Here is a 9,101-nt window from a genome sequence, read left to right on the forward strand (position 1 = left end):
AAGCATTCCTATACACTAATAAGGTAATAGTACATTAATAATAATATACACAAACAGAGAGCCAAATCATGAGTGAACTGCCATTCACAATTGCTACAAAGACAATACAATACCTAGGAATACAACTTACAAAGGATGTGAAGGACCTCTTCAAGGAGAACTACAAACCACTGCTCAAAGAAATAAGAGAGTACACAAACAAAAGGAAAAACATTCCATGCTAATGGATAGGAAGAATCAGTATTGTGAAAATGACCATACTGCCAAACTAATTTATAGATTCAATGCTATCCCCATCAAGCTACCATGGACTTTCTTCACAGAATTGGAAAAAACTACTTTAAATTTCACATGGAACCAAAAAAAGAGCCCACATAGCCAAGACAATCCTAGGCAAAAAGAACAAAGCAGGAGGTACCACGCTACCTGACTTCAAACTATACTGCAAGGCTACAGTAACCAAAACAGCATGGTACTGGTACCAAAACAGCGATATAGATCAATGGAACAGAACAGAGGCCTCAGAAATAATGCCACACATTTACAACTATCTGATCTTTGACAAACCTGACAAAAACAAGCAATGGGGAAAGGATTCCCTATTTAATAAATGATGTTGGGAAAACTGGCTAGCCAGATGCAGAAAACTGAAACTGGACCCCTTCCTTACATCTTATACAAAAATTAACTCAACATGGGTTAAAGACTTAAACATAAGACCTAAAACCATAAAAACACTAGAAGAAAACCTAGGCAATACCATTCAGAACATAGGCATGGGCAAAGACTTCATGACTAAAATACCAAAAGCAATGGCAACAAAAGCCAAAATTGACAAATGAGATCTAATTAAACTAAAGAGCTTCTGCACAGCAAAAGAAACTATCATCACAGTGAACAGGCAACCTACAGAATGGGAGAAAATTTTTACAATCTATCCATCTGACAAAAGGCTAATATCCAAAATCTACAAAGAACTTAAAGAAATTTACAAGAAAAAAAACAACCCCATCAAAAAGTGGGCAAAGGATATGAACAGACACTTCTCAAAAGAAGACATTTTTGCAGTCAACAAACATACGAAACAAAGCTCATCATCACTGGTCATTAGAGAAATGCAAATCAAAACCATAGTGAAATACTATCTCACGCCACTTAGAATGGCGATCATTAAAAAGTCAGGAAACAACAGATATATATTTTATCAATGTAATGATTTCATTCTAAATTCTGTGGTTTTTAGCATATAGACAATAATGTATCTACAAGTAATTATATTTCTAATTATTTCACTCCAACTTTATTTCTCTTTTTTACTTTTTTTAATTGACAAAATTGTATATTTATTTAAGGTATATAACATGATGTTTTAATATATGTATATATTGTGAAATGACTAAATCAAGCTAATTAACCTCACACATCTTTTTTGATGGTAAGAAAATTTAAAATCTACTCTCTGAGCAATTTTTAAGCATATAATACATTGTTGTTTCCTATAATCACCATGTTGTACAATAGAATTCTGACTTATTCCTCCTGTCTAACTGAAATTCTACATTCTTTAACCAATATCTTCCCTGTCTCCTACTCTCCAGCCCCTGGTAACCACCTCTCTGCTTCTGTGAGTTCAACTCTTTTAGATTCCACATATAAGTGAGACCTTGTAGCATTTGTCTTTCTATGCCTGGTTTATTTCACTTAGCATAATGTGATCCAGGTTCATCCTTCTTGAAAATGACAGGATTTCTTTCTTTCTTAAGGCTGAATAGTATTTTGTTGTGTATATATACCATATTTTTCTTATTCATTTATTTGTTGATGGACAGTTAGGTTGTTTCCATATCTTAGTTATGGATAATAATGCTGCAGTGAACATGGGAGTGCAGATACCTCTTCAATGTAAGTATTTCATTTCCTTTGGATATATATCCACAAACATAATGGCTCGACCATATGGTAGTTCTGTTTTTAACTTTTTTTTTTTTTTTTTTTTTTGAAATGGAGTCTTGCTCTGTTACCCAGGCTGGAGTGCAGTGGCGCGATCTCGGCTCACTGCAACCTCTGCCTCCCGGGTTCAAGCAATTCTCCTGCCTCAGCCTCCCCAGCAGTTAGGACTACCATGCCCAGCTAACTTTTGTATTTTTAGTACAGACAGGGTTTCACCACATTGGCCAGGCTGGTCTCGAGCTCCTGACCTCATGATCCACCCGCCTCGGCCTCCCAATGTGCTGGGATTACAGGCATGATCCACCGTGCCGGGATCTGTTTTTAACTTTTTGAGGAACCTCCATACTGTTTTCCAAAATGACTGTATTAATTTAAATTCCCACCAACAGTTTACAAGGGTTTCCTTTTCCACACATCCTCAACAACATTCTTTAATCTCTTATATTTTTTATAATAGCCATCCAAACAGATGTGAGGTAATATCTCATCCTGGCTTTAATTTGCATTCCCTGATGATCAATGATGTTGAGCATTTTTTTAATAAACCCATTGGCCATTTGTATGCCATCTTTTGAGAAATGTCTTTTCAGGTCCTTCACCCAATTTTTAAAATTGGATTACTTGTTTCCTTGCTATTGAGTTCTTTCAGGTGCTTATATATTTTTATATTAACTCCTTATCAGATGTATGGTTCACAGATATTTTCTCCCATTCTGCAGGTTGTTTCCTCACTCTGTTGATTGTTCCCTTTCCTGTGCATAAGCTTTTTAACTTGATAATTCCAATTGTTTATTTTTGCTTTTGTTGCCTGTGTTTTGGGGTTATATCAAAAAGCAATGGCAACAAAATACCAATGGCAAGAAGTTTTCCCATTTCCTCTAGATTTCAGAGCGGGATTGTCCAGTATGGTAGCCACTATTTAAATGTGTGACCATTTAAAGTTAAATTTAAACAGAAGTGTTACTCTTTCAGGTCTTACGTTTAGATTTTTCATCCATTTTGAGTTGATTTTGTTATATGAATTGGTTCTCTAGTCTTACTGTAAAACTCTCAAAGACTTTATGTAAGATTGGAATTTTCAGCTCTGAGAATTCAAACTGGCACACAAAACTAACTGAGGCGGGCCGGGCGGGTGGCTCAAGCCTGTAATCCCAGCACTTTGGGAGGCCGAGACGGGCGGATCACGAGGTCAGGAGATCAAGACCATCCTGGCTGACACGGTGAAACCCCATCTCTACTAAAAAATACAAAAAACTAGCCAGGCGAGGTGGCAGGCGCCTGTAGTCCCAGCTACTCGGGAGGCTGAGGCAGGAGAATGGTGTGAACCTGGGAGGCGGAGCTTGCAGTGAGCTGAGATCCAGCCACTGCACTCCAGCCTGGGCAACAGAGCCAGACTCCGTCTCAAAAAAAAAAAAAAAAAAAAAAAAAAACTAACTGAGCCTGGTGTTCTCCTTAAGGACAGATATTTTTTAACTAAAGATTCACGTTTTTCATAAACATAGGATGATTCAGGCTTACTATTTCTTCTGGAGTCAGTTTTGGTAATTTATATTTCCTGTAAATATTTCTACTTCACCTGATTCCAGATTGATTGTCGTAAAGTTGTTCAATATATTCTATTTTATTACCTTTCTATTATTACAAATAGAATTATAATTCTATTTGTAATTGTGCCTTCTTTCACTTTTGGCATTGGTTTGGTTTGTTTGTAATGTCTTCTCTCAGTTTTATTGAACTTTTTGATTCTAAGGATTGATTGTTTTTTCCCTTTATTCCCTCCCTCCACTCAAAACCAAAACCAACTCAGGCAAGTGTCTTTTCCTACTCTGTTACTCAAGAATCACTGTCAACTTTTTCTATAGAGGGCCAGGTAGTAAATTTATTCTCTTCTGTGGTCCATACGGCTGCAACTATTCAACTCTGCCCTCGTTTTGCAAAAGCAACTACAGATAATATGATAAGGAAAGACACGGCTGCGTTTCAATGAAACTTTACAAAATCAGGTAGTAGGCTGCGTTTGGCTTACAGGTTGTAGTTTGCACATCCCAGCTCTAGATCCAGCTGCTGTAAAAAGCCCAGCTTCAGATCCCTCCCTCTAAAGAGGATATTGATTGCCTGTCCTCCGCCCTACTCCCAGGACAAAAACTGGATGACAATTGCTTATCTTTCCAGTTTCATTTACTGTTTCCAGCTTTGAACCTCTTCATCACTTCCAGGCTTTTCAGACATTCTTTATTTTCACATATGATTAACAACGCATTTTTAAAGATTTATTTTAAATATTCTATCCAGCATTGTTAGATGTTCTACACTGGTTTGGTTTTTCTGGCTATTGCCAAAAATGGAAATCTCGTCACTGGCTTTTGCCATAGGGCATCTTTTTCTCTTCCTTCCTTCTTTTCCTTCTTCCTTTCTTCCTCCTTCTTTCTTTCTGCCTTTGCTACAAAGTACGGGAGGAGGTGGAAGTCTGACTCCTGTAACTAAGTGGAAAGCTTCCATTCTCAGGCAAATACTAGGAATAATATTACAGCAGGCATCAGATGAGAGGTCTGACCCGACTGTAACAATTCAACATCACACTTCGGACACACTCTTGATCCACAATTCCTGATTGGCTTGGAAATTGAATCATAAATGATGATTTCTAGCAAGTGTATTTCTGATAGTTGGTCCTTGGATGAATTAATTGGTCACTTTCAGGGAAGCACTGGTTGACCAGGGTTTAACTGAGGACAATGTAAAAGAACATTCTGTTACCCAGAGAGTACAGGCTTATGTCCTGTGGGAGGAATAACAGAAAAAACAAATGGTAGCAAGGCTGGGAAAAACTGAGCACCTTTTCCCAGTGGGACCAAGTTTGGGAAGTGGCTGATTCTGCAGCATCTGGATGAGCAGCAAGAACTGGGAGGAAACAGTGGAGCAGTGGAAGATCTGAAGCTAAGAGGCTCAAGGTTGGCCAGTGAGCAATCTCACGGCTGGGAAAGTCTTGCAGACCCAAGACAAGGAGTCCCTACTTTCCTTCTTTGATTTAGAAACTTTTGTGAAGGGTGATAGCTGTGTGAAGACATGGGAGAAACCAACCCTTTAATTAAATTCTATAGGTTTAAGGTTTATTATGGTTTGTGTTGATCAAACCTCTTTATAGCCTATACCTAGAGTACTCAAACTCAGAGAGACAGAAAGTAGAATGGTGGTTACCAGGAGATAGGGATGGGAGGGAAGGAGGGAATGGGGAGTCTGTGTTAAATGAGGACAGAGTTTCTGTCTGAGATGATGAAAAAGTTCTGGAGATAGATGGTGATGAGGTTGTACAACAATGTGAATGTACAAATTTTATGTTATGTGCATCTTACCACAATAAAAAAAAATTTAAATATAAACCAAACAAACCTCTTTGTAATCTCTTTCAAGTGAGGAATTACCAAGTGCTCAACAGGCTGCTTAGAAGGGGAGGCAGGGGTGAGGGGCAATGCCAGGCACATGGCCCACTTTGTACACTTATGATTGCTGTTATTTATTGAGTATCTACTCTCTCTGCCACCTCCTACACTAAGCACTTTACATGTACTTATTCTAATCCTAAGAAAGAGAAAAAGAAAGAAAAACAGGAGCCTGCAAGGCTGTGCGGTGCATCATGTAGCCCACATTTTACAGAACCGACTTAGCGTCCTTGTGGTAAGAGTGTTTCTGGTGAGATGGTAAAGTCGTGTGTTTGTGAATCGTACATGATTCAGTTCAATTTTTTTGGAGTTAATGATTCTACAAGAAAATATAGTCGAACTAGACACTCACTTATGGTGGAGCTCCGCTGGGGTTCCTGGGCCTGCTGACTGTTTGGTCCTTAACTCTTAGTAACAGGGCTTCTTCCTCCCTTCCCCCCACGCCCAGAGTCCTCCTAACAGAGCCCCTGGCGGAGAGGCTGCTGCTCTCAGGCCCTGGCCAGGGTGATGGATGTGAGTTTGCTCAGTCCTTACTCCACGTGGGATAACCAAGAATGTCCAGATTTTTACTTAAATTAGAACTGGCACACAAAGCACACAGTCTGGCAAAAGAGGACTAAGCAGATACATGTGAACTACCACAGTCAAACAGCCTCTAGTAGCACAGCTGTGGGACATCGATGTACTTGTCAATGGTGGGGATGGGACAGGAGGCTGCAGGCCACTGCACCTTCCTAAGGCCACTCAGGTAAAGGCCAGTCCCCAATTTGTTTCACTGTGAGGCGGTTGCGCGGTTAGAGCCCAGACACGGTCACCAGACTCCCAGACTTGGATTCAGCTCCACATCGTGTCACCCTGGGTAAAGGATTACATCTCTGCATGCCTGGGTTTGTCACCTGGCAGCATGGATGCTCAGGTGACTGACCCGTCAGGACTGCAACAAAAGAACTGAAGCTGCAGGAGCGAGCTGGCTGGTGCTGGGCGGAGCTGTGGTGCAGAAGGCCCTCACCAGGGGTGCCCAGAGCCAGGGTCTGTGCGCCGCGGACTGGATCCAGGTCACAGGTGCTGGGTGAACAGAATGAGAAGACGAAGTGAGGATGTACTCGTTAGATGCTCACGAAAGGCCTTCTTCCCCTTGGTTGGGAACGACCCCCCGGAAACTAGCCCCAGGCCGCACCTGGATTCAGCTGCAGGCAACTCAGAGGAGCACGAGCCCAGGGGCCTCGGGAGGGCTTCGGTGGTTAGGAGGGGGGTGAAGGGAGACTCGGGAGGGCCGCGGGTGGGAGGTGGGTGGGGAGGGGGTCCTCTGGAGGGTCTGGAGCCCGCAGAAGCCTGGCGATGACGCAGGCCCAGTGCACTTGTCCCGGGGCTCCTGTCTAGGCCCACAGAAGCTCCATGTTGGTTTCTTTGTACCCACATCACACTTACTGTATTTCTTCTTCTTCTTTCTTTTCCTCCTCCAGCAGCTCTAAGAGCCCTACAGCTTGCATGGAAACGCAACAGACTTCCCTTTTGCACTGTCTGCGGGGACAACTGTTTCAGCCATGAGGGGACGAGGGGACGCTGTGCTGTGGGGAAAGCCCGGGGAAAGCCCGGGTGGCAGGAGGTGGCGGGGCTCCTGGAGGAGGTGCTGGGATGTGCTGCTGTGGCTGCTGAGAAAGGTCCTGAGGACGCAGCCCGCCCCTTCCCCGAGCTTCCCCGAGCTTCGAGGGAGCCCCGCGGGGAAGACCGGCAGGGTCTCCGGGAGGGCGGAACAGGGGAACCTGGAGTCTCAGGGCTGAGGGGAGCAGAGTCTTTCTGGGAGGTGAGCGTCCCCAGCCTGCCCTCCCTGCTCACTGCAGGTCGCGCACCTGCTCTGCTCTGGGCCTCCCCTCAGCCCTGGCCTCCAGGCAGTTTCCTTTCTGCCAGGTAGATTCTGTGCAACTTCATTTATTCAGAATCTGGATCAACAAATGAACACTCAGGGAGGAAAGGGGTGTTTGGAGGGGTGGAGAGGTTTCCAAGCAGGCGCCCACCTGAGGGACCCCTGAGGGGAAACAAAGGGGACTTAAAGCCAGGTTTCCAGCTCGGCCACCCCTTCCTTTTTTTGTCTTTTTTCTTTTATTAAAAGAAATATAAACAAAGAACTTGAATTATTTTGAAATAACTCTTGGTAGCTGGACTGTGTTCTGTTGACCACAACATTGCTCTGGGACTGAACCGCGTGGGTCTCTGCTCTTCCTAAGTGTTACATAAGAATAGCGAACCCATGAGGTCAGCTTTAAACCAGTTTCTTCCCATAACCTCCTGGACCAAGGCCCAAGGAAGGCCGGGAGGAGCTCAAGGTCCAACTCTCACCAGGAGGCGCCTCTTCTCTCTCTAGTTGGCAGGAGGCGATGAATGTCTCCCAGTAATTTAAGATTGTTCATGTTTGTGTAGAAAAGCCAAGCACGGGCCCATATTCTAAAGGATTGCTTGTGGCAGGCAGAAGGCCATCAAAGACAAACGCAAACAAATGAAAAGGTGTCTTTTGAAGCTAATGGAGCAGATCAGATTGGTGAAAAATAGATTAACAATAGCATTGGCAACAAAACTTTCAGCATAGTGCTTGCCTGAGAGGACTTACAGCCCTTTAAAATTGACAGTGGGACCAGGCACCATGGCTCACAACTGTAATCCCAGCACTTTGGGAGTCTGAGGCGGGTGGATCACTTGAGTCCAGGAGTTTGAGACCAGCCTGGGCAACATAGTGAAACTCTGCCACTACCAAAAATACAAAGATTAGCCGGGCATGGTGGTGCTCACCTGTAATCCCAGCTACTTGGAGGCTGAGGCACGAGAATTGCTTGAACCTGGGAGGCAGAGGTTGCAGTGAGCCAAGATCGTGCCACTGCATTCCAGCCTGGATGACAGAGTGAGACTCTGTCTCAAAAATAAAATAAAATAAAATAAATAACATTGCCACTGGGTGGGACTGTAGACAAGGCAAAGACGTGTCTATACAGTTCCAACCAAGAGTAAGACAATTACAAAAATCGACTTTTGCATACCTAAGGGCATTGCCTAGATATTTGGAATCACATATCTGGTTAATCTGAGTTTTTTCATAGAAAGCAGGTAAACATAGCCAAATTTTATAATGAAGTAAATTTTCAATCTCATGTTAACCTTAACTCTTTCATAGTCTGAATAGATCATATTCACAGTGATATGAGAGCCAGATATTTTAAATAAAATCATAGGAATAATGTTCTTTGTTTATGTCACAATTACACTAAGTCAGCAGTCCCTAACCTTTTTGCCACCAGGGACCAGTTTCATGGAAGACAATTTTCCACGGGCAGGGTGTATGGGTCAGGATGAAACAGTTCCACCTCAGATCATCAGGCATTAGTTAGATCCTCATAAGGAACGTGCAACCTAGATCCCTCATATGTGCAGTTCACAACAGGGTTCATGCTCCTCTGAGAATCTAATGCCACTACTGATCTGACAGGAAGCAGAGCTCAGGTGGCAATGCTCACTCACCACTCACCCCATGATGTGCATCCCAGTTCCTAACAGGCCACAGACCAGTATGAGCCCACAGGTTGCAGACCCCTGCTCTACGTAGTCCAAAGTGGCTTACCAAATGCACCCTTCCAAATATGCCAGATATTCACTGTGTGCCAAAATTTCTTTATTATAAGAGTCAGAGTTAGTAAATAAAATTATAAAAACAAAAGACACATA

General features: G+C 43.0%; 1 pseudogene; it reads left to right on the plus strand.

The window, feature by feature from the left end:
• Positions 1-6,294: 6,294 nt before the first annotated feature.
• On the plus strand, positions 6,295-7,420 carry LOC126962801 (uncharacterized; annotated as a pseudogene).
• The last annotated feature ends 1,681 nt before the right edge of the window (positions 7,421-9,101 follow it).

The sequence above is a fragment of the Macaca thibetana genome, chromosome 9 (assembly GCF_024542745.1).
Source record: "Macaca thibetana thibetana isolate TM-01 chromosome 9, ASM2454274v1, whole genome shotgun sequence".
NCBI classification, from domain to species: domain Eukaryota; kingdom Metazoa; phylum Chordata; class Mammalia; order Primates; family Cercopithecidae; genus Macaca; species Macaca thibetana.